This window comes from Solea solea, chromosome 9, assembly GCF_958295425.1.
Source record: "Solea solea chromosome 9, fSolSol10.1, whole genome shotgun sequence".
Classification (NCBI taxonomy): domain Eukaryota; kingdom Metazoa; phylum Chordata; class Actinopteri; order Pleuronectiformes; family Soleidae; genus Solea; species Solea solea.
The window spans coordinates 22,411,287-22,438,387 of record NC_081142.1 but is presented as its reverse complement, the minus strand read 5'-3'; the positions used below and the strand labels follow the sequence as shown (position 1 = coordinate 22,438,387).

General features: G+C 39.4%; 1 long non-coding RNA gene across 2 annotated transcripts; it reads right to left on the bottom strand.

Moving 5' to 3' along the window:
• Positions 1-964: 964 nt before the first annotated feature.
• On the bottom strand, positions 965-26,418 carry LOC131465982 (uncharacterized). 2 transcript variants are annotated; one of them, XR_009241364.1, is made up of 4 exons: positions 26,305-26,418; positions 25,468-25,560; positions 13,741-13,856; positions 965-1,178 (listed from the first exon to the last, which is right to left on the bottom strand). It is a non-coding gene; the product is annotated as an uncharacterized LOC131465982 (long non-coding RNA). The 2 variants fall into 2 exon arrangements; XR_009241363.1 differs by lacking the exon at positions 965-1,178 and adding an exon at positions 1,277-1,422.
• Between the last annotated feature and the right edge of the window lie 683 nt (positions 26,419-27,101).

The following is a 27,101-nucleotide window of genomic DNA, read 5'->3' as shown; positions in this document are numbered from 1 at the left end:
AATGCAGACCATGTCACAACACCCAGCCAATCATATCTGCTCATGCAAAGCGTCGACATAGCTGCAAAACATTTTAGCTAATCCTGAGTCGGGTCACATGATTAACAGCAGTCACACCCAGCTGGTTTTCTTGGGATTAGAGCTCTCCATTATTTTTCAAAAAAAACAATTATCTTTTACCACAGTTTCAACATCGCAAATATGTCACACGCAGTATGTCACAAATCTAACACATGCTATCCTCATCTAGTCTAACCCTAATGTTTCAGTTCACTTTTTTGAATTTTAATATGAAATTTGGCAGAATCCTCACACTGAGGAGTCCGGGTATTTTGTGGATTACAGTATTTAAACATATATTGTGGCATAAACTGAGAAAAAATATGACGGCAAACTTCAGTAAAACAGGAGGAGGAGGAGACTGATAATCAGAGGATTTAGTGAAGAAGTATTAATAAATGATTACACAACAATGTTCTATTTCAGTCCCTAAAGTTATTTTTATGTGTGCATCTCAAGTGCTTTATGTATCTTTCACATTAGAAAAGAACATATTTAGAACTCATCCACTTCAAAACATTCAAAATATTATTTTGTTGTAGTTCATTTGATTTGAAATTCCCTGTGTTGACTTCACACAGATGCTGATACTAATATTTAATTTATCAGTGTATATAACCATACTTGGACTTTACTGCGTTTTAATTGACGACCCCTGGTTCAGATCGTAGGCAAATGGAGTTCATCATATTTGCTCTACAAGATTTTGGAAACTTAAATTTAAAGTTCTGTTTTATATATAATTTTTGGATTAAATGTACAAATACACATAAAAAGAACATGTAGAGTCAGTCATTATTGACACATAAACAACATTCTCTCCACATTGATCTTCTTGAGTTCTTATTTTATCAGACAGTTGCTCCATTTTCTAAATTTCAGTCACTTTTTTCAACCACTACGCTTTTTTTTTACAGGCTACTAATACGGTTTAGAGTAAATTTAATCATGTTCTTGTAACACCAAATGAGGAGTCATTTGTTTTTTCCTTTTCTTTCAAAGTGTTTTTGAAGCCACGTGTGTTTCTGTGACGACACGTACCAGTGAGCTGCTTCTCCTGGTGAAAGACTGAGTCGTGTGTGTGACGTCCTCGCTGCTGCAGTTCAGACCTTTAACCACTGCAAAGACAAGATCACAGTCAAAAACATACAAGGAATTTGCCTTGTTTTGGAGCAAGATATAAAAAATGTGCTGGGAGTTTGGACCTCACGCGTTTACTTGCACTCTGTCCTGTGTAAGTTAAATAGACAATGTCGTGTCCCACATAAAACGTATGTCTCTGTCCCTCATGTACTTGACTGGGATCTGGTCACCGTGATGGTGGCATCAGACATCATCAGGCATCATCTGGTTGTGTGATCACTAAAGAGGGGAACGTACAGGGTAAAGTGAAGGCAGTAGGAAAGCTGATGTTTTTTCTCACGGTTTCCAGGATACAGGCCCTCCACACTTTCCCCTATACAATCACATTCACCAAATTGTGGTTTTTAGTCAGAGCTAAGTTTTCCTTTTCCGTTTGGCTTCAGAGCAGGTTTCATTTTTACACACTGCTGAAAGAAGGAGCGCGAGAATGACGGGAGAATCTGGGTAGTTGTGAGGAGGGGAGAGGAGGTGGAGGAAAGAGCAGAGAATGATGTCCATTTTGTTCAACAGAAGATTACGTGCTGACACACAGTGTGACTGACAGCTAGTGTTGTCAAATGTAGATTTGTAGTGGGTGACCTCAGTCAGACCCACTCCTGTTCTTCCACTTATCGTTACTTCTGGTTTTGTTCCCCACCTCAGTGGTTTGACGTGTGCTCATATAGAGCTGTACGTCATCTGCATAGCGGTGGCACTTTTGACCATCGTGGTGAATGATGTGACCAAGCAGGAGTCTTTTTAAAGCTCCAGAGACTGTTTTTGTTTTTGTTTTAGAACTTGTAATAATCTCAAAGTCACCAAAACTGCTTCACTGTTTGCGTGAGAGACTTCTAGTGGTTAAAAAAAAGGATGTTTTATTGTTAGGTGTTAGCTTTTGGCATTGACATATGGCCAAGTGGAAGGGAATTGGGCTAATAATTGGAGGGCTCCCTAGACAGCTCAAGGGATGAGGTTCCTCTGAGCAAGGCATGTTATTTTTGGCTGAAATACAGAAGTTTTTATCCACATAGAAACGGAACACAACATAAACAATCTCCTTCTTTGTGCCTCTGTAAAAGTTTACCGCAAACTCGGCATCGTTTCAGGAAATGACTTGGACAAAAAAAATAGACATGGAAACAGGCATTTATAGATCTTTATATTCTATATTTTTAATTCATGGAGTTTCATATTTGTAAAGGCCATAAAAAGCCCAGAAAAATCTTATTTCACAAAGTGACATCACAGCTGTGTACGAGCACAACAGAGTGTGGCCATGTGGCGTCTCGGGAACGACGCTTCCTGTCAGGGAAGCCTACGATGTGAAAACTTTACGAGAAATGTCAATAAATGAAGATGATGGGGAGATTTTCTTTTACATCGTTTTATACGAAGCAGGTATAATAGTACAAGTGACAGCAAATGCAAGAGAGGGGTGGGGCAAGTTTCTTCGAGAGCTCTATATTTTCTCAGGTGCTTCATGATGTTGTTTCAAAGTGTTTTTCTTATTTAAGCACATTTTAATCTCTGCATTCACCAAGAAAACATTCAAAGACGTCGCCTTTTAACACCTGGCAGAATTCTCAGAATTGTCTGAGTGATTGATCTCACCACAGCAGATCCCTCCTCCTCCTCCAGTGTCACCACATTTTACTATGATGACACACAACACACACACACACACACAAACAAAACAGTCTATGACAGCTGATAAACAGATACAATATGTTCTACTCAGAGTTAAAACTGTCCCAGGTTTTGAAATGTGTTTCCAGACTCTCACAACATTTGCTACACAACAGTGTTGTTGTTGTTGAAATGTGTTCGGTTAATCGTGTATATGAATAGAGCTGCATCCATCGATATCAAGACACATTACAGTTTCCTACATAAATTGTGCAATTTTACCAAATAAATGATGTCCTGCATATATTATGTACTTGTAATAAATGTACTTTTATCACATTTACTGCATAAATTGGGTACCTTTACTACATTTCCTACATAAATTATGTATTTTTACTAGATTTCCAACATAATTTATGTATTTTTACATTTCCTGCATATATTGTGCACTTTTACTAAATATATTGTGTACTTTTACCAAATAGTGTACTTTTACATTTCCTAAATATAGTGTGTACTTTTACTAAATATATTGTGTATTTTTACCAAATAGTGTACTTTTACATTTCCTAAATATAGTGTGTACTTTTACTAAATATAGTGTGTACTTTTACTAAATATAGTGTGCACTTTTACTAAATATATTGTGTGCTTTTACTAAATAGTGCACTTTTACATTTTCTAAATATATTGTGTATTTTACTACATTTTCAGCATAAATTGTGCACTTTTACTAAATAAATTGTATACCAGAATGCACCATTTTGTTTGCTTGTTTGCTTTTAAACCACACAAAACGACGGCAGGTGATTTACTCAGGGCAGTAATGGAATACCTGACACATTGTGCAGGTATTTGTTTTGGTCTGCAGCATTTGGTAATCCCTGTGCGTCTGACTCACATGTGGTCACGTACGCTGCCATGTGATTACACGGCAGGTTAGAAACGTCAACCATTTAGTGTCACGTTTTAATCCCAGGAACTTTACAGTTTAGATTTATGATACAAAGGATTTTGGGCAGATTATCATGCTGTCAGACATGTCTGGCCTTTCTGGCCCAAGAGGAGACTGGATGATGTACAAACAGACATAGTGATTAACAGTTTGGAGACCTTGTAAGGACTTTATCTCCTTATTTCTTTATTGACAGAGACTTTTGTGTTTGACTGAGGTGAAAGAAACGAGATCAAGTCAGCATCTCAGCATGAACATCAAAAACTTACAGGTCTGGACAAAAAAAAACACACCCGGATTATGCAGAGTGCCCCAAAAGGTCTGTATTTAAAACCTGAGATCTTGCCTGATGGCCGGGAAAAGTTCATCGGCAGCAATGATCACGACATTTTACTACAAAAAACTGATTGCTATCCATTTCTTTTAGGGGAGCACGATATTGGACTTTTTGTAGATATCCGATATGCCGATATATCGGCAGTTTGGGCCGATAATTGATAATGATATAAACTATATGGTCAAAAGTATTTAAGTATTTAAGTATTGAAATCAAGTGTTTCAATCAGTCTTTGTGCTTGAGGCCTCGTATCTCCAATGAAGGACAATCTTAACGCTTCAGCAAACAGTTTGAGGAAGACCCTTTTCTATACCAACATGGCTGTACTGGTGCACAAAGCAACAACTATAAAGACATGATTTGACTTTAGAGTTTGGTGTGGAAAAACTTGACTGTGCCGCACAGACCTCAACCTGAACTTTAACCCCATCAAGCACCTTTGGGATGAACTGGAACAGAGATTGTGAGCCAGACCTTCTCATCTCCAACATCAGTGCCTGACCTCATCAATGCTCTACAGCATGAATGGACACAAATTCACATCGAAAAAACCTCAAAACCTTGTGGAAAGCCTACCAAGAAGAAGTGTGGAAGCTGTTATTGCTGCAAAAGAGGGACCTAGTGTTTGAGTCATAAGTAATTTCCGGGGAACTTGGTGCCCCAATAATATCTACATCCCTGATTTCTTTATATCAGTTAAACTATTTTTGCCAACAGAACTTTTTGATACTTATCATGTAACAATCAGTAGAGTGCTAGTAGTAAACATTCACGGCATACATATACCACGCAATATGTTGGGGCAACTTGTATTTTTGTCAGCTGTATTCATAAAAAAGGAAGATGTGAAGAGCAGTTGGAAACAAACAAAGAGGAAAACGTCTCACCAAATCCCAAAAGATCCTGAGGACAGCAATGTCTGCCATAAAGCGAGCATAAAAGATGGTGCTATGGGCATTCACAGGCAACAGGTTTTGTTTCTACAGCGATCAGAATCTAGCTAACTTCAATATCTTGCTTATCTTACATGCTTTTATTGCGATGTTTAAGGGTCTCCAGAACAGGATACAGGGAAGTTTATCAAAAAGTTGAACATGTCAGTCTACTCCAGGTCTGCAATAAAATTTGCTCCAGCTGTTTCCATTCTGGTGAAGGTATCTGACCCTTATAAAGCCCCCTGGTGAGAAGCAGCAGGGGGCGTTGTAAGGGTCAGATATCTTCTGCAATATATTGCTCGATCTCCGTGGATTAAAAGAGTGCGAGGAACTCTGATGGCTTGAAACTGTCAGTAACTGATTCAGGTCCACTGAAGCATTCACAACCTGTTAGAGCTGTATCACAGAATTTATTGATCACACGTAAAGCTTCTTTTCTCTCATTAAATCGTTTTAACATTCAAATATACATTACATCTGTGGTAATAGTAAAGCCATGTCTTTCTGTGATATTCTTATGATTGGAAACTACTGTAATTAAAATGATTTACAGATGTTTTTGAGTATAGATGTTGCAATTATCCTTAAGACACTGTATTAGGACATGCAGTATTGGCTCCTACCTTACTTAAACACTTTCATTGAGGAGGGTTGTATTTTGCACCACATTTTCCTGCCATCATGGCGGCGTAAACAAACCGAATCCTGTGATATATGGAGCTCTGTTCTAGTTGAAGCACAAATATAGAGAATAAAATGGGTCGCGAGCTGGATCTTTGAGGAACAGCACATGGCAACACAGCTGTGTCTCACACATGTTCACACACTGACACTGATACAAAGGAGAACCACTCCAACACCGCCCTAGAAATGCCAAACAGGTGATGAGGCCTTTGTATTAGAATGTGTTGATCAAGCTGAACTGAATGCTGAACTAAGGTCCAAGACAAACAAAACAAAAATTCTCTTCTGTTATTCCAGTATTCCAACAAGTGGAACAAGTGACTGTTTTAAAGTTTGTAAACAGGCCTGTGGTTGTCTGACAGGGAGGGGTCAAGGTTTGTTTCCCTCTATCGAATAATAGTGTTCTTAAAATAAAATTAGAACTATGTCAAACAGAATGTCACATGTGCACAAAATAGGGCGCACACGTGGGTCAGTACATCCACAGTACAATTTATTTTTTTCTTTTTCTTTTTTAAATATATAACATATGTAACGTTATTTAATCCCTGCATTATGCTAGGTTAACCACTCTCCCCAGTGAACATACACACATTTAGATTTGCTGGTTGAAAAGTGGTAGAAATCTTTGGAAAGTGAGCGTTGTGTTACAGTTGTAAACATTCTTTTGTTTTGTCTATCCTCACGCATGTTATCTTACAGCTTTCACAGGGACAGAGAGACAGTGGAGCGACAGTAAACAATGATGACCAAATGGGGCGTTGCTTCCGATTGGCATGTGTTGGGGACAATGTTGGATTTTTTTCTGTGAAAGGACGAAAATGTCACGCACGGTTCAATCGAGCCAAGGCCGTAGTGCAATCCAGTCAGTCAATCGGACAACTTGCCAAGTCCAAGTATACATGCGTAGGAGAAAATCCATTGAATCAGTTTCCTGTTGACCTTTACATCGCGTTTAAATCGTTCTCTCTTGCTGACACCATCATGTTGATTGTTCTTTCCCAGCAACAGTTCTGCAGTTTATACGTCATCTCCTTCTACTTCCAGGTCAAAGAACAGGGGAGGAAATTTTGGTGCGTGCGCAGAACAGATTCCAGTCTGTCTATGTGTTTACATGCAGGAGTAATGGGATTATGAGTTGCATTATGCAGGTATGTTGGTCCAACTAAAACTGGTTTGATTTTAGTTGGACTAACATGACATTAAGAAAACTTACATGCATGTAAACGCAATGAGTAAGACCTATTTGGTGGCGTCCATCTTGTCATTTGGCTATCACACTGATGATCCCTCCAGGGAAAACATGTCATAGTTGTTTTCTTGTCCAAATTGAAGTAAAAAGAAAGTAGGATTTGCTCTCGAGTTCCACCCACAGGTTCATACACCCTCTTTCAGATTACCCTATAATTTACCAATTGGCTCACCATGATCTTTCGCTTCAAAGAATGGCGACACCAGTTCTACGTGCTGAATCAGACAAAAAGGCCAACTGTGTTTTTTTACTGTCTCATGGCCAACAGTGTCCCGCAGGCTTTACTCTTTGACAAATGCCAATTAAAAAGTACCCAATTACATGAACACTAGAGGTGTTTTTCTTTCTCACACTAGTGAGAACAACCTAGGTCTGCCAACCCCTCGTTATAAATCATACCGACTTAGCCAAACCAGAACTACTTGTCCTGTATTTTACCATGCACCGGATCAGCACATGAGCTACAAGGGCCCCAGTAACAGCGTTAAGATAAGAAATTCAAGTGATCGATTGAAACTGCTTGAAACTTCACTTCCACCCTCAAACGGCACCAACGGATATTCCGTTTATCTGTCGCTTGACAGGCTTCAAACTTGGCAGGTGACTGACTAAGGGCACCAGTGCATATAGTGCAACATTTATTGTAGTGAAGATAAGAAATAGCAGTGGAAATTTCAAAAAGCACAATGGAAATAGTTTGTTCCTCAAATAACAGTCGCTTGACAGGCTTCAAACTTGGCAGGTGACGCACTTTTCCACTACATGGTCCTCGGCTCGGCACGGCACGGCACGGCACGGCACGGCACGGCACGGCACAACACAACTCTACACGGTTTGTTTGGTTTTCCATTGCAATATCGTAACTCCTCAACGTTGGTGGGGTCATCACCGCACGGCTGCAGGAAACTGCCGTGACTTTGTTTTCTACGTGACACAAACACACAAACAAGTGACTTACTTTGGGTGTAACTGAATCATTAGAATCAGTGGATTAAAATAATTTGTCTTGACACAGTCACTGAACTGAAATACCACTGAACGTGGTCATGATTGGGCTCAGAATCGCCGGGTTTTGGCAAATAAATACACCAGACTCCTCTGTTAAATATTGACATTTTAGACATTTCCTTTGCTAAATGTAGGAGATTAACGCAGGTTTTCAGGATTTTTAAGTATTTTTTCTTTTTTCTTTTCGCACTCATGACTCTTCCAGTCAGTTGATGTCACGTATAGTATTGGCTCAAAATACCAGGTAGTATCGCTAATGGAAAAATATGGAAAAATGAAAAATGTAATACAAAAAAATGATAGCGAGTCGAGTCGTGCAGCACCATCCGATTTTCTGTTCCCCAGTCTGTTCCTCATTAAGAGTTGCTTGACAGGCTTCAAACTTAGTGGGTGACTTACTAAGTGAAGCAGTGAAGACTTTGACGTTGTCTGGATAAGAAATGCAAGAGATATTTGTAGAAATTGCTTAAAGCAATGCTTTCCTCACCCATCGCACCAATAGACTGTAAAACGATTAGCAAGACTGGCTTCAAACTTGGCAGGTGACTCACTAAGGGCACCGGTGTGTGCAGTGCAGACTTTGACGTTGTCTGGATAAGAAATGCGAGAGATATCGGTAGAAATTGAAGAGATATATTGCCAAAAGGGACATGGCAACATATGACAGGCTTTTCTGCTCCGAGACGAAAAGTGGGGTTGACAAAATTACACACTCCCTTTTTTCTTTTTCACCTTTTTAAATATGTTATTATTGTGTGTAACAGATTAGGTCAATTGGACACCCTAAATTGACCATAGGTGTGAGTGTGAGAGTGAATGGTTGTTTGTCTCTATGTGTGTGTGGCCCTGTGATGGACTGGCGAACCGCCTATCACCCTATGTAGCTGAGATGGGCACAGCACCCCCCGCGACCCTCTGGTGGAGGATAAAGCGGTAGATGATGGATGGATGGATTATTGTGTGTTTTTGATCTGTGGGGAACGGTAAATTGTCTCCATGCATGAGTGTGTATTTATTGACGTGTGACATTAAATGGAATGTGATTTCGCAAAGGGGAGAAGAGGAGATGAAGTCACAGTTGGAGGACAAAGGTGAGCGTGAGCTGGAATGAAATAACGCAATGTACCTAAAAACTAATTAGGCCATTTAATCTGTTGTGTAAGTAACTAGAATTATAAGCAGCACAACACAATAACATGTGCGACTGAAGTGAGCCGCCGGGTATACGAAATGCATACACCCAAATATTACCGACGTGTTTGTTTCTGACATGGCAAACATAAAAGAGGAGGATGAGGGAGAAACAAAAGAGACAGAAAGGAGGGTGTGTGTTGGAGAGAGAAGAAGAGAACTTTAAATTGTAGCTGCAGCCAGTGTGAGAAATGCAGCTGTGTGTTTTATTATTGACCAGCATGAGCCTATGATTTCTTTTACAGCTGATAATATTAGTTTGCTATATGAACCCAGATGGGTTTGTATAAATGTATTTATGTGTGGGACTGTGTAGTAGTTTGGCTTGTTTCACACAGGGGACGGCTGAGTGGGGACCATGCAACGAAAACACGGGAACCACAAGGGTCGAGTTAAAAGGGAATTTGGTTTGGCTGCCGTTAAGCGGCATCTGGTGGATCGAGGGGAAGCCAAATTACGATGGAGTGCAGGAGGAAGCCGACTGTCAACATGTCAAAAACTCTGTTGTGTTCATCTCCCCTGACGTTTCTGCAGCATCACTAATCAGCTTCCTGGACGGAGATAACATGGTGAATTTGAAGGGGGGAAAACCCTCACATGCGAGTCACACAGGGGTGTAAAGGTCAACTCAAACACGACTCACAAGAGACTAGGGCTCTCACTTTCTGTTCAAAACAAATCAAGCTTGAACAAATTCACGACCCATAACGACCCATAATTTGTTTGAATAAATACAAACACGCCACACAGTCAGTGTAGTGGTTAGCACGCTTGCCTTTGCAGCAAGAAGACCCGGGATTGCGTCTCACGGTCAGAAGAAGGGCCTTTCTGCATGGAGTTTGCATGTTCTCCCCATGTGTGTGTGGGTTTTCTCCAGGTTCTCCGGTTTCCTCCCACTGTCCAAAAACATGCAATATGGGGATTAGGTAAATTGGACACTCTAGATTGACTGTAGGTGTGAGTGTGAGAGTAGACGGTTGTTTGTCTCTGTGTGTCCCTGTGATGGACTGGTGATCAGTCCAGTATGTGACTCCGCCTTTCACCCTCTGTCAGCTGAGATTGGCGACGCTCCGTGACCCTCATGTGGAGGATAAAGTGGTAGAAGATGGATGGAAGGAAATCCAAACACCCCGCACTGCCATAACCAAACATCACATTTCTCATTACTTTATTAAGCATCCATCCATCCATCGTCTACTCCTTTATCCTTCACATGAGGGTTGCGGGGCCGCTGGGATTGGCAGGGTCACACCCTGGTTCACCCCATTTCTCATCACCAAAAGCAGATGATTGCCGTCATATAATATGGTAGCAAACCTTACCAGTGCTTTCAGCTGGATCCTGGTCTATTGCTAGTGGTACGGCCAAGTTCAGTACGGTATGATTTGGAACGGTAAAGCCCTGGGTCAGGCTTGCCTTCACCTGTAGGCGGGTTGGCTGCTTCAGTGAGATACACAACGTGACGTTGTACCGGTGTGACGACAATGGAGAACAAGATTGAATACTAGTCTAACAGTACCATACCATTTTACTCTGGTACCCCAAGGGAAGGGTGCCAAAGAATGGGACAGTTGGGGCTGGTTATCTTGGTAATATTCCTAATAGAAACACTAAAAAATATGTGCCGTACCAAACTCTTCTACTCAGTGGAAACACATGTTATGTGACTGCAGTATGCAGTATCAACCTAACCTTAACCATAACACTAATCTGTTACTGATTAGTGTTATTTTTCTTGTTATTTTTCTTTATTTTTTTCATTTTGCTGACTTCTGGTGTGGTTCTGAGTGATCTGAGTGAACTTAAATTGCATTTCCCCCCCCTTCTCATTAAATGAAAGAAGCCCTAACCTATTGTCTAGCACTTAAAATTCCATTCTCTAAATTCTCTAAATGTTCCTGTGGTAGAACACCTCCCGGCCACAGGTTTGCCGTGGTGATTTCATTGCACACAAATATAAATGTTTTAAATATGAATGAATGTCGTTTACATTGTGCCAAACTTGTCAACTGAAACTGAAGCTTTAATTAAAGCATGTGTAAAGCAATAAAAGAGTTTGAGAACCACTGGTTTAAACAAAGTGGTTTTTGTGTTGTTTTTTTATATATATATATATATATATAAGAGCAGTTAACGCGACAGTCTGTTTTTTTTATAATATTTAAAACATTTTTCTTAATTGTTAGGAACGAGTGAGCATTAACCCTTCTGTTACTGTCCTGTCGTCGCTGACATTGGCACAGCACCCCTGCATGACCCTCGTGTGGAGGATAAAGCGGTAGAAGATGGGTTGATAGATACCAGAAAGCAGAGAAATAAGAGCTTTGCGCCCATATACGTGTCATTACAGTAGCCCTTGGGACTTCTGCGGAACGACTGTCCAATCAAAGACAAGATTCACTGGCGCCTCACACGTTTGTGATGTCAGCGTCTTCCTAAACGGTTAAATAACTGAATAACTGCCAGATATAGAAAGTGAAAGTCATCTTGGAAAAAGGGGGGCAGAAGAACTCAATCATTGAACATTCTTGGACAATTCTACAGCCATAAAATCAAATTAAATCCAAGCGACCAGAATATCATGATGGTCATAAGAGGGAGAAAGACGTTGCACCGAGACAGAATGCGGAAATGAAACCAGAGCCTTATGCTGGGATCAGACTACACGATATTTGGTCTTTCATGTCAAATATGACCCTGACCACTCATTGTTCATGACACTACGCAAGTTCGTAGCGACGTTCGTATCGACGTAATAATCAGGTGGTCTTAGAAATCGGCCTGGATTTATGTAGTCTGATCCTGGCATTATGGTCCCCCGCTGTACCAGGTAAGATATCTGGTGCCCCAAACATACACCCATGATAAAGTTAAGCACAACCCTGGTTCAGTGTTTTTTTGAAGATCTGCTGTGGTGACCCCTAAAGGGAGAAGCCAAAAGAAGAAGAATGTTCTGGGGGCACAGTATTATATCTAAATATATATTATATCTATATCTACCAGTATTCAATTTTTCCACCTTTTTCTAACAGACCAAATGGGCAAATCGGTTTAACTGATAGTTAAACCATTTCCTCAAACACAAGTACAAAACTGTTTTTGTTCTATTTGGTAACATATTACTGACAAACTGCAGAGGCTTATATTTACTGGATTTTTTTTTGGTGAACTCAACTATTTAAATTCCTAATGTAACCAGTAAGTTGAGGTTCACTCCTGTATTCTGTTTAAGACCACACACAGATGTTAGTTCCAGTGAAATGTATTAGTGTGGAAGTATTTCTTTCTTCTTTAGGACTTTTTTCTGGCAAAAAAACAAAACAAAAACTGACCTTGTCAGGACAAGTAGTCCACATGAAGACTAAAAGCTGGTCCTTAATAGGCATAAGCTTATTTCTGAGTTAACTTTAGAGCCAAGATTTGAATTGTGGTTAGGTTAATGTTAGGGTTGGGCATTGACTGGTTACAATTAAGGTTCGGTACATAACGGTTTGGTGAGGCCGTCCAAATTAATGGAAGTCAATGGTGTTTTAAGAAGAATAGATGCTAAAACGTATGTGTGTTTGTTGGTGTGTGACTGGAAGCCAAGCTACTTTGAATATCTCACAGTGAGGAAACTGTGAGGATGTTATTCTTCCCTCCCTGCACTGCCAAAGTCTGCAGGCCTTCAAGGAACCCATGTAAAATACACTGGATATATAAATAATTTCCACAAAATGGTTTGCTCCAAAGTGGACATTGCCAGCACTTTCACACTCTCCATCTGCCTCAAAAAGAAACTTTATTCCCGTGATGATGATGAAGATGACGCACCTCATTGCCGCATCACCAACACGTCCCTGCAGTGTCTCACATGTCCACTGGAGCTGCTCCAGAAGTGGAAACAACTTCCAGCAGTTGTTTTACACAAAACCCTAATTGCAACCAGGTTATGTTTGCTATCAACTTAATAGAGGACATATTGGTAATTTACATATTGGCAAGTCACATGACGCGTTGAGACTAAACATCACTGTATCAGTGAATTGTTCACAGATTGTTCACACATCTGAGCTAGCATCCAACTGCATTAACTCCACTTTCATTTAATTCACAGAAATTTGTTTCTAAAACACTTTTTGCATCAAATTTGTTTTCAAAGTCAAAGAATTACGGAGGCTCTAAAGTTCCCAAAAGTGATTCATTTTTTCCAGGATTTTGGAGGATTCTGATATGAATAAAGTCAAAGTCAAAAGAAAAAGTCAATTTCTTTAGCCGTCAAAATACTGAATACCAATTCTTATTCTGACCACATGGAATAATTGACTATATGCACCGTCTCTTCCTGGTTTCCAATAAAACAGTCCAACTATTACAACTACTTATGGACACCCCCTTAAACAATGTGATCCCATCAGCCATTTCAGATCACTGCAAACGAGAGAGCCACGTAATGAATTGGGAAGAGGCCAGAGTTATTCGCGCAGAAGAAAACTGATACCAATGGGTGGCTCATGGAGACAGTGGACATAAGGAAACATGCACACAGGATGATGAACCGGGATGAGGGAGCGTACATGCTGTCACACACCTGGAGGGCCATCCTGGGGGAGCAACCGGACAGCAGGAGGCGCGGTCAACCCGTCCAATCTGACAGAAGGATCCCGTCTGATAAGGCACGTGACCACCTAACATCGGGTGACAGTTCTGAGGAAGGGAGAAGATACACGCTGAAACTGGTTACCAAAAGAGAACTTACTATTGTCTAAAAAACAAACCAAAAAACCAGCCAACCGATTTTCTCTGCATGGTTAACAGTCAAGACTCCATAAAAAGATAACAGGGCGGTTTGATACAGTGACTTCAGACGCTGTTCACTTTAGTCACATTTAACCAAAACCACCAACGTTTACTATGAATAACCAAAGTGTCTTGTGTTGGGTGCACCAGCATTTTTACCACAAACATCCAACACAATCACCATAAGAACATAATCCAGTCAAAGTAATCCAAAGACATTTCTGTAGCGCTCAGAGATTTGATAAGTTATGTTCTGTGGGAGTATTTCACTGTTGGCCTCAATCTTTCCTGAGGAATTTATTTTGGCAGCGGGTCAACCGCCTTTTGTCCCACTTGCTGAAAAAAAATTAGTTCATGTTGAGACAATGTCAGAAGCTTGTGAAATGCACCATGTGAAGTCAACTGTCCATAACTGTAAGCAGTTATAGTCGTGAATTTGACACTTTAAAGGCCAGTGTTGGTTCAGTAACAGAGACTGTAGACCAGTTCTTCACAACACTGGCTACCTGTTTTTTCAGCAGCATTATTCCAAATATTTAAGACACATTTTGTATTTAAAAAGTAAGATAAAATAGAAATTGGGGGTTGTAAGTTATGGCCCAAGACTGAAATTATTAGAATTTGGAGGTGATCCCTATTCCTTCTTATGTTATGGGTGTACTGACACTGGGAAACCCAAGCAAGGTACCCAACCCCCATTGATTTTCCTCAGTTCTAGGAAGGTTCCTAGAAGATGAAGGGTGAAATGCAGAGGACGTCCATCCATCCTCTACCGATTTATCCTCCACGTGAGGGTAACGGGGGGCACTATGCCAACTCAGCTGACATTGGCCGATAGGCGAGGTCACACCCTGGATAGATCACCAGTCCACTGTAGGGACACAATGGTTCGACATAGGGCCTTTCTGTATGGAGTTGGCATGGGTTTTCTCCAATTTACTGCCAGAGATTCCCAGATTTTAAATCAGTGGTTATTCCAAGGACCAGATTGAGACACAAAGCTGATGGAGCTTTTGCTAGTGTTGTAGTACTCGAGATTGGTCCGAGACGAGACCGGTCTCGAGACCACTTTTTGAGTGTAAATACCTCCAAAAGAAAAAATAGCACAACGTGTAAATTCTGCAAAGTGACGCTAACGGAGACGGCTGGGACCACGTCAAACTTTTACTGCCTCTGTCTTGGTCTTGTCTCGGTCTCGACCCCTCAAAGTCTTGGTCTTGTCTCAGTCTCGACCCCTAACTGAAGAAAACAAAACGTTAACATGAAAAATGCAGCATTTCTCTGTTTATTCACAACATAGAGAAAGGTCAAAGGTCATAAAGTCTATGTATTGAACACGGATGCAGTATCTCTCAACGTAGCTTCCACTGTAAACTCCCTCTTCTTCAGCCAAGTAACTTAAACCCAAGTTTCCCCTCATTCATTTGAGCAGCGCCCCCATGAGGACACATGAAGCAGCGACGCTCACGTCCAGTGTGAACACACCATGAAACAGGTTCTCAGCTCCTGAGTGAACCCCAAACAAAGTGTTTAAAAGCCACACAGTCATGACTGCATGATGCTTAAATAAAATAAAATAAAATAAAATAATACAAAACAAAAGGATTCATGTGGCTCTGGTGAAATTACAAGCACTGAGTACAACCAGCGTCATGTGATTTACATCCTCGTGGATCAAGCTGCTATTATCAAAGCATGGACACACAGACAGACAGTGTTGTTTAATGTCAACCTCTCTGACTTCTGACACATAAACATATTCCAGCAGGGATCCTGCGGTGGATTTTATTTGCTATTTCAAGTTTTCAAAAAGAACACACGACATAATGACCGGCCTTGAGAAAATGACTCAAATATTCTCGCTGTCTATGCCACATGTGGGGTCCCCCCAGGCCCCCCCAGGCCCCCCCACCCCAAACCACCACCGCTACAACCACTACACTCACCCCCCCACCACCCTTTTTTCGAGGACCACGCTTGTCTGTCTATTTTTATCCTGTTGTAGAAGTGATTATGTGGTGCGGCAGTTCTATTTTTACTTTCCATTTTTCCACCAGAGCTCTTTCTTCTGCCCCCCCCACAGCTCGTCTCCAGCAGCAGCAGAGGAAGAAGGCCTACCCTCTCATTTAGGAAAAGGGCAATCATTTGCAAATTGCATGCTGGCTTGTGCCTAATCATAACAGCTCAACGTTATCCCCTATACAAGCACACACATACATACAACTACATTTTCTGATTTTAAAAGGTTAATATATTTTGGTTTCTTTGCTCCGTTTGACAAAGAATTTATTAAAACAAAAAAAAATTTGGTTTGTGGACAAAACAAGAAGTTTGAGAACATCAACTATTTCAAGGTTTGGGAAAAAACAATCAACATTTTCCAAACAAAATAAAAAATAGTTAGTTGCAGCTCTAATTACATACACAGGATCCCACACCTTGATTGACATCAAATTCAAGGACAGAAAGTGCTGACACAGTTTAAAATGGGAGGACAATTTGTAAGAGTGTCTTCGTCCATGGTGTCCACTGCATCTGGACAAGTGATTGTCCTTGAGATCTTGGGTCAAAGTCAGGCTTTGTCATTTGTCTTTGGTGAGACAGAGATCTGAGAATTTTCATTTCCCAGACATCACGTAGTCATTTGCTCTCTCTTTTGTTTTTAACTTTACTCACTCATTGTTCTGCACAGAATATCACGTCAACAGCAGAGAGAGAGAGAGAGAGACAGACAGACAGTGGACAGTGTCCACAACACTATTAGTGATTATGACTCCACGTTTGTCCTGCATAGGCCTAGTCTACGTACATCGAGGAACGCAGGGAATGGAACAGTAGGTGGCATCGTAACATTTACCTAAATATCTGTCACGCAGTGGGATCATTTTGTACATTTTGTGACACGATGGGAGTGCTGGTCTCAAGTCACCGTATTTTAAACAGAAGTAACTGGCATTTCTTCTTACCATCAACCAAAGCTGTTGTTTCACAACAATAACTATACTGAGTCGGACACAGTGTGGTGAGTTTCACCATTAACTTTGGGAGGTCACCAAGTTGTGTCCGGCTCTTTACAGTGTGTTGTGAAACCACACAAGACGACGGTTTCTTCTCTGCAGACATTTTTACAGCTCTGAGTGTCCACACACAAAAAATGTTCCCTGAGTGGAGTCTTGCTGCTGGCAAGTACGTTACGTCATTTGGAGAAGCTCAACACGCGTCTGTTATGCGTATCGTGGCGTGAACACAGTATAACAAATGCTGGTGCACGCAATGTAACTTCTTTCTTGCAACAAAATTCAATGACCCATGTCTATTTTAGGGTTGTAAAGTCCCGGTCGAATGGTCGATAAATCAGTCGATACGTCCTGGTTCGACTCAAATTCTGATAAGTCGACTTTTTGTCGTGTTAATTTCATACAGTCTTTGGTTAATTTGATTTCATCTGGAGGAATGTACCAAGTGCTAATAGGGGTGTTTACAGAGCACCCATGTTCCACAGATCACAGCGTGTCTTCAGAGAACACCCCCCAGTATTTTGGATCAGCCCAACCCACAGGATACAGAAAGACTACAGAACATCCGGTGGTTTTATTTAATGTTGAGCTACAGTCAGTCCTCCTCCAACATCCATGTCAAAGACATCGGCAGTGTGGCAGCATTTTACAAAAATAGATGGTGATAAAAAAGTCAAATGCAAAGTTTGCCAGCCACAGTTTGCATATCACAGCTCGACTACAAACATATCATATAAAAACAGTAAGCTAACTTGTCTTCGTTATGTTGCTCCGTCTGTTTTGAGTACATAAACTCAAAAGAATATACATAAAGAATTGGCATATTTCAATGTTTTAGTTTTAGATAATCATTGATTCGGGCACTCGCCCGCAACAACGGCATCTATTTGTGTCTCAGCCGCGAAGCTGAGCTTGCTCTGTGCAAGGACATGCATGAGACACACAGACGCACAAGATGCAAAACACTTTTAGAGCCGAGTCGAAATTTCAGGGCTTCAGTCGACCATGAATTTCTTTGGTTGATTTCAGCCCTAGTCTATTTAGGGCCATTTTCAAAAACTTTCAAGGGCCTTGAATTTTGTTTTTTTCAAAATTCACAAGGATTTCAAGGACCTGTGGGAACGCGCTGTGCAATAGACGCAGTTTTGAGGTGCATCTGCTGCACCTATCACACCGCTTGGCCTGGCCGGCATGAATATCACGCAAAAACAAACTTGCGTTGTGTCGCATCCGGTGTGAACACAGCATAACTTCTTAGTTGCAACAAAATTCAAGCACTTGCAATGGCCCATGTCTATTTACACTTGGATGGAGCAAGTGTAACTATTTCCCTCTCTCTCCCTGTGTTTCTGTGTTGCTTGGTAACATGTACCACGTCATACGTGTGCAGCAGCGTAGGTCACGGAAAAACACAGCAATTTCACAGTAATGTTCTCTGTGAGAATGTTACCTAACAATAGTTCACCAGTGAAATAAAACCACATTAAAGGCTTTAAATGTCATTTTTTTTGGTCAAGGGCTTGTTCACTTTATTATCCAATAATGTGCAATTAAAGTGTCACCTGTGCAGGCGGCATGATGTATGAACGCAGGTGAGGGGAGGAGTCCTGACATGTCCCCACAGCGACGTCAAAGAGAGAGCAATTAAGATACTCTCTTTGTTGCAGCCAGGGTTGTGAAATCATGAGGAATGAGTTGCAGCAGACAATCACACTTATAGCAGTTACAGTGAGGTGAAGTGGCCTTCAGCAGGTGAAGAACTCACGTTTTTAGCAAAAAACACAAAATAAAAAGCAGTCTACGTTTGTCAAAAGGACATTTTGCAAACAAAGGGCTAAAAGAATCCTCACCAACTCTACTTATAATGAACCAATTCATTATTCGTGAATCTAGAGACATTCAAAGATTACGACTCAGCATTTAGAACAAGGCTCTCACACGCCACTGAGATTTTTCTGAATTTTTATTTAGAATTTAATCTCAGAATAATAAATTCATCTCAGAATAATGACTTTTTGCTCAGAATAATGACTTTTCCAAGAATTTAATCTCAGAATTCTGATTTCTTTTCTCAGAATTCTGACTTTTTTCTCAGAATTTAAACAGAATAATTACTTTTCTCTCAGACTTTAAAGAGAATAATTACCTTTTTCTCAGAATTTAAACAGAATCAATTTTTGCTCAGAATTTACTTGTGAATACCTCATTTATTTATTTATTCAAAGAACTTCACCTAAAATCACAAAGAATTGAAAAACTGGATTAGAACTGGTTGTCAAAACAAGTTAGTTTTTTCCCTCCTTATGAAAGCTTTATAATTGTCTCCTTCATCCATCAGAGTGATGGAAAGTCAAGTGATGTAAATGTTTACACTAACACACAGATAAAGAAGCATATGCACATCCTCCTCATGCACATACTATAACAAACGGCAACATCTGTCAACATTAAGTATCTAATTTTCCATTTTCAGAGCAGTGGTCGAATTGATGTCTATAGCAGTCAATGGCAGCCAATAACACACAGTCTCTCATACTGACGTGCTCAGATTTTACTCGTACGTTTTTCATACAGATTTCGAATTAACCAACAATTTTAAAAAAAAACGCACAAAATGCCAAATAAATAACTAAAAATAATGAAATTGGGGTTTGTTAAAATATAACTAAAAACCAAGGGCGTAGGTTTGTATGTGGACGACAATATTTGCAGCAGGCCAAATTGTCCCTACCATTTATTAGAGACAGGGCAATGTGAATGCTGTGAGTGAGCGGATTTTTTTTTCCGAGCGTCAGTGAACGCATCACAGCTGAACCGATTTATCGCTGCGAGTCACAGGGGAGACGAGACAGAGAGCGCAAGTGACGTTCTGTTCAACACTGCGGTGAGTTTTTAAAACCCAACCTAAAGCACACAGGCATATCTTTTTTGTCTTCCCGTTCTATCTGACCTGCATTACTTAACACAAATTATTAGGGCCCGAGCCACGAATGACAGGGGCCAAAACGGCTCCTGGCACGAATTTGTGCAAGGAACCTATTGTTATCATTCAGATTATTATTACATCCATGGTTTGCTATGGTTAACGTGCATAAAAACTCTTGAGACTTGCATGGAGGTCAGGTCAGGTCTGCATTGCTCAAGGGCTCTTTAGCGCCCCCTAAGGTGCAAACAGAGGCAAAGTGGAGTTCCACTGAATTTCCCGAAACTTGGTGGCAAGATGTTATAGACCAAGATGACAAAAAAGTCGACTGTAACCATTTTTGGTTGTCCATTTTGGCAATTTGCATCCTAGAAGAATAAAGGTTTTGCAGATTCAAAAGTGAGGTCAGGGAACTGCTGCACTTCCTGACTTGCGTGGGGGACACTGCCGTGAGTATAATTTAAATACACAGTGAAAGTGTAGGGAACGAGAGAAGTCATTTTTTAAAATGAAATACATTTAAAATGAAGACCATATGATATTTGTGCAGATCTGTAAGAAACAAAGATGTTCTCTTCAGTCTGTAGAATATGAAAATGAATATAATTGATATATATCTCTATATGTATAGATCTATCTATACATATATGGATATATATATACATATAAATCAGCTGAGCACTGGTTAGGAGTCATTTTCATGAACTTTCTGGTTGTCAAATCTGCAAATAGAGATTATTGATTCATCCACAAACCAAAACCCTTTCTTGAGAGAACAGTCATTTTTTTATGACTTCACAGTTCATTTTAAGGTTTGTATAAACAGGTCTCATGACATGACATGTTGATGAGCAGGTACGTGACGAGCTGCAGATCCTCACTCATGACAAACAATGCCATGACTCACTGATGTCACATCAGTTACTCATTAAATACAACTAATTATGAGTCTCTTTGGCACACCTGTGTTTAAACACCAGTCCTGGAACGGTTGTGTCTTTGGCGACCTCTACTGTCACAACTGTGAAGAGCACACTGCAGGTTCATGGACATGTAAGGATGTTCCAAAAAAATCCATGAGAAAATATCAAAACGCAGATGATTTGTTTTTGCCTTTGTGTTTGAAAATCAAACGCGAAACAGTTTCCTCATCTGTGGCTCTGATATGACGATGTCTGAGGATGTTGAGCAACAACAAGCAATCAAACATTAAACCTGCTGGTCTTTGTGGGATCTTCACAGTCACACAGAGAAGCAGGGAGACGCTTAAATCAAAGTTTTCTTACAGGTAATAAATATGCATCATATATTTTATGTGGTCTTTGAGGGGATGTCGTAAATCATGAACTAAGGAAATATTGTTGAATACGTTCTGTCACTAATACGATCAAATCGTTTTTTCTCATGTCTAGGGCTGGGTATCAATCAAAAATTTTCGATATCGGTACCAATACTGATACCCTCATTCCGGTTCCTGATGGATACTTTTTTCGATACCAGTTTTACAATATCATTTCTAAAAAAGAAAATTACAATACACAAAAATCCATCTTTAGTTTTTATTTTTCAGTTTTGGCATTTTTACACTCAATGCAGTTTTTTTACATAAAAAAAATTAACTACACCATTTTTTTAGTGCAAAAAGAACAATTGCAAACAAGTAACAAGTCATTTTCACTAAGGATCTCAGAAACTTACAGAGGTAAAATCGATGTCTTATCATCTCCCTATTTGACATCAGAACACAAAACATAACAATAACATGGTTGTATTATTATTATTATTGTTCAAAAAACATCATCTAGGCTTAACTGGTCAACAATAACAACAGTTTACTCACCTCCACTGTAGAAAAGGGCTGCAAACCTTTAACAATAAAGTTGTGACCGTGGCACTTGTCTTGTTTTTCTTTACTAATTTTCTCATTCACTTATTGTCAGTGTGAACAGATTCACACTGACTGGCCTTGTCCTCCTCCTCACATCAGGGTCAGAGGTCACTGTGAGGACAAGATAAACATAACAGTGAGCTGTTTAACAGCTGATGCAATAGATTTTAACAGGCTAAGCTTCATCAGTTACTGTGTATCTTTAGTTAGCTTTTCATTTAGTTAGCTATATAGCCATAATATAAAACTACACACTAATATCTTAAGTTAGCGTTACATGGATCCCAGTTAAAGCACATATTACGCTGCAGTAACGTTAACTTAAGTAAACAAACATACAACACGTAAACTTACCTATTGAAATTCCGACACAGCAGCGTCTGTACTCGTCCTGGATGAAGCCGAGTCTGGTGGTGATTTTAAATCAGGCCGCTCTGGCTCTGTAACATCCACAGTAGAGCTGTGGTTGAGAGGAGGTGGATGGCCGCGCTCCGCTCTTCTTACATTCAAATACTGAGAAACTTTCTGCTCTGAGGTTGATGCGATGCGCGTTCAGGTGTTTCGTTAAATTTGTCGCGTTGCCAGCCTTAGTGGCGATATTTATTTAACACAGTGCGTCGTGCACTATATTAGTATTACTTTTATTGAAATGGAGCCACACTTTTGACCTCGGTGGCATTTTTAGCCCCTTTCGCCACAACACACTTACGTGTAGTTAACAAATACAAAATACAAATACACGTGAACCCAGTGTGTGGGCATAACAGCATTGTATTCTTCCTGCACGCCACAACCACTTGTAACGTTACAGCCAATCACCGGCAGCATTATCAGATCTTGATCACGTGATTAACTCCGAAGGTATCGAAACTTAGGATCGTAAAACAAGGCATGTTTCGATACCCGATAGTATCAAAGCATTTCGGTCAGTGCCATAATAGAACAGAAGTTCGGTACCCAGCCCTACTCATGTCAAGTAACAGCAGTGAATACGGTGTTCTTGTTTAACATGAAGTGTGTGAATGTTCACGTGTATGACTAAAAGACCATTAATGTACATATTGAAATCAATATTCAGTCAAATAATAGATTTTAGGCACATTTTTCTGTGAAATGCTCAAACATTTTGATTATGGAAAATATTGAGCCATATTTTAATCTAAGTTTTGTTTATACTGCTGCTGCTAGGTTTTTATTTTGTTTTATTTATTTAGTGTATTATTTTAACATTTACTGTATAATCTGCAGGGCATGTTTTTTTCCCCCATCAGCCCCTAGTGGTTTGTACCACACCCTTGTATTTACATTTAAATATTTACAATCCTGCAACATCGTGAGTAGTTTTGTCTTAATAAAACACAGAGACTTTAAAGATAATAAACACTTCTGAGAAATTTGTCACTGCGTAAGAAGATTAAAAAATGAAACCATTTGTGGTTGTAGTTCATTTTGAGATTACAGGTTATTAAAAGGTAGCGATGTGGCAATAAATCAATTTTTGATGAGCCGACACTGATGCACCTCATGTGATCTTCAATTTTTTCAGTTTCCCAGACATAAATACTGACACTGACTCCTTTATTCTTGATTTTAAAGCCCTGGTTCACCTACTTCACACATTCCCCAACAAATCTCTTTCCTGTAAAATATAATCATTGATATAATGGGATGCCTTCACATCTTATATTGTTGTGGTCACATGTAAAAACATACTGTATAAGGTGATGCAGTAACAATGCTTCATTCTTTGGGACATGTCTGGTGATACATGTTAAACATAGACCATGAACAGGTGGAATCATTGTTTCATTACTAATAGAAACTCCCAGGAGACTCTGTCTGTGTGTGTGTGTCATTGTTGTCTGTGAGTGTGTGAAGGTTGAATTCAGCACAGCACTGGGAATCAACGTGGGAAACGTAGGTTACACTTAATGACTTAATGAGAGCTGTGCTCTAGGAACGCGTCAAACACACAATACTGTCCACTTATAGTAAGTGACTTTTCCAGTCAAGAACGTCCTGTGTCACGTTCCTGCTCTGGTGCTATTCTTCTCAGGACACTGAGGTGACTTCCATTCATATGGACAAACGTAACAAAACCGTTATAGCCAACTTTAACCATAACCACTTACAAACCTCAGCCCGAAAGGTAACAAATTCCTCAGAAATTAGGTTCTGTTTCATTAAGACCGGGTTTTTGGTCTCCATGAGGATAACTGGTCCCAACAAGGTCATGTATTTATACCAGAAAAGGTCGCAAAGAGGTCTCTCACACACACATCTGTATCTCCAAAAAACAGATTTCACAGTGTTGTTTGCTGATTCAGATTCCACATTTCAATTATGTGAAAATTATATTTTACTCAAAAAAAAGCCACCAATACAAGAAAAAAACAATAAAATTGAATGACAAAAGATAGGCTTATACACTGACTTGGAATTTTTTAAATGTTTTTGTCCCCAACAGTTTAAAGAGAAGTGTGTGTGCCTTAATGTCATATAAAAAGACACAAACAAAACACTTAATTTTATTAATTTCTCATTTCTCAGTGCCACAGTCTGTGACACTGAGTCACACTGAGGCACTATAAAAGGTAAATAAAAACATGACATGTGCAGCCTGACATTTAAAACTGAAGCCCTGTGTTTTTCTTTCATTATGGAGGCGACAAATATTTCCCTCAGCCATTACAAATATTAGCTTTTAGCATTGTTGACACAGCTCATTAGATCCAGAGGTCACAGTGAAGCTATAGACACATACATTTACGTGAAGAACGCCAACACAGTACTGTACACTAAAGAACTGATTTATCTCCATATATGACAAAACTTTAAGAGGAAAACCACAGATAATATATATAATATTTAATGAAAAAACAATGTATTATTATTGAGAAAAAAGTGTCCATGTTAAAAAATCACACATTTTTACTTTCCATTGCAACTGATTCATCTGTCGATGGCGTTGTCCATTAATCGATTAGTTGTTTGGTTCATAAAATGTCACAATAATTTAATTTAGTGTTGCAACTAACAATTTCCTGATTGATAATTTTTTTGATTAACCAATTAGTTTTCAATCCATAAAATGTCAGAAAACAATAAAAAAACAACTGAATCAGCAAACAACGCACTATGAAATCCGTTTTATGGAGATACAGATGTGTGTGTGAGAGACCTCTTGATCAGTGTTTCCAAAACCTCAAAATTATGACAAATGTCTTGTTTTGTGCAATTACATATAGCATTTTCAAATTTTAAAAAATGTATAATAGACATATTGAATACATGAAACAAGTGAAATATAGAGTTTTAGTGACTTAGCAACATTTACCAGATCTCTGAGAACAAAAAAAGCATAATTTGTAATAACTGAATGATCAATAAATGATCAATTGTTTTAAAAAAAAATGGGAAATATCATCCGATAAAGCAGTCCAGCTTTAGTCGTATCCCCCCGGTCATGAGGTTCAGTCATTGTTCAAACCAAAGCTCACTGTGAGGAAGTAATATTATGATTTAAGCGACTCTGACAATGGACAGACTGTTGGTGCCAAACAGGTGGTTTGAGTATTCCAGAAATGTACGACTTCCTGGGATTTTTCATAAACAGCATCTCATATGGAAACATACTCAACAGACGGACAGACAGACTTTTTTTTTAAAATACAGTAACTTTTTACTCACACTGCTTCCATCATTTTGTGTCCTCTGGACATACAGTCGCCCACTTGTGGCAACAGTTTGCAGGGCTGTTGATAAAGTTACTCCAGTTTAAAACTGTAGAATGAAGGAAAGTTTTGCTTTTACTGGTGAATGGATGAGAAATACACGTTCATTTTACCCCAAAGGGCAGCACTTGACCAGCGTAGCTCATGTGTTTATAAATAATATAGATGCATGATGACAGAAAATGGCTCTATTAAACTAAAAAAATTCAGGTTTGGACAAAACTACAAAATTATGTATACGAGTAAAACCGGAGCACAAACAGGTCATTTGAGATTTTTACACATATAAGGCTTATGGGAAAGTCATGGAGGAAGTATGAGTTGTGCAGAAAAAACAAACAATCAAAGAGCGACAGATTAGTGGTGTGTTCCATTTAAATCAAAAGTCGAGCAGTAAGGCCATTGATGCTCCTGCTTTTTCGAATTATACACAATTTATTAATAATTAATAATAATAATAACTCTAATTTTCGGACCTGGACTACGTTTTATGTTTACAGTGATTTAAAAACTAATTTTGTGATGTTGTGTATATACATACATATATTTGTGTATATATACGTTTTTTACTTATTAATTAAGTACCACAATTACCAGAAAAAAATAATTTTCTGTTTATATAGCCAGAGTTGAAGTGAACACAAGAGTTTAACTAACACAAACAACAGTAAAATAAAAAAACATTAGTGGCACTTAAGCTAGTTAGCGTGCTAACCGCTAGCACACACGCTAACAACTAAACACAAACAATGAATCAATCATACAGTGACAAACATGGCAGTTAAACACTTACTGAGTCGTCAGTGACGCACAGTAAACGCACAAACTGTTTGGCGGGACCTCCGGCGAACCTTTCCCACTCTGTGACAAACAAACAATGCTAACACTGTTAACACTGCTGACACGTGAGTCTGCTTCTAGGGGGGCGGGGCAGCGCGATAAACTTCGGGTTTTTCTTCGTCCTCAGGTGTGAATGGTGGTTGGTAAACCAGCTGAACAGTGCACTGCCGCCACCTACTGGACAGGGGTGTGGAGCAGTGGATTGACAGGGAAAAGGGGTGCAAAAATGAAGAAAGAAATCCACTAATAGAAATTTCCTGATACTATATTTTCTTTATTTTTTTAAAAAAGTTTGCCATTCGTTTTCCAAAAGTACTGTATGAGTTGTAAACACAAAAACACAAGGGTAGTGTTTGGAGATTTTTCCACTCTGGGACTCGTTTTCAAAAAAAGTAATGTTTATTTCTCCCAAAACACTGTTTCCATGTGGGTAAAAGGCAAATATTATAAAAATTAAAAATAAAACTTTGGTGGATCAACCTAGACTGACCATTTTGTAGGGATTTGATTCGCAAAATGCCGTTACGATTAATAACTTTGTCTGTTTCACCAAGACTCTGCCATTTCGTTGGTGACTCAGTGGTAGAGCAAGTTGTCTTTCAACTGGAAGGTTGTGGGTTTGATTCTCAAAAGTCACTTTCCATGCAGATAAAAAATCCAGATTCACCTAAACTCATTTTTATGAGGTCAGTCCCCTAATCCTGGATGGATTACTGGGTTAATCCTTATACCAACAAAAACAGAAATTAA